Here is a 233-nt window from a genome sequence, read left to right on the forward strand (position 1 = left end):
CCCCAGCACGGGGGGGTCGAGGTGCGGCACCCAGGCGGGACCCGGCGGCTCCCAGTGCTCCCAGTACTCCCAGTGCCTCGAGAAGTTCAATGCTGCCACCTGGCGGCGGCGGGTGGGAACAGCAGCCCCGGCCCGTTGCGAGCGGCCCCCGGGGGGGCTCCGAGCAGGGACGGGGCTCCCCCCGCCCCCCGTTACCCACCACCGCACACTAACCCCGCATTACAACTCCTACA

The sequence above is a fragment of the Fulmarus glacialis genome, unplaced genomic scaffold (genome assembly GCF_000690835.1).
Source record: "Fulmarus glacialis isolate BGI_N327 unplaced genomic scaffold, ASM69083v1 scaffold22848, whole genome shotgun sequence".
NCBI classification, from domain to species: domain Eukaryota; kingdom Metazoa; phylum Chordata; class Aves; order Procellariiformes; family Procellariidae; genus Fulmarus; species Fulmarus glacialis.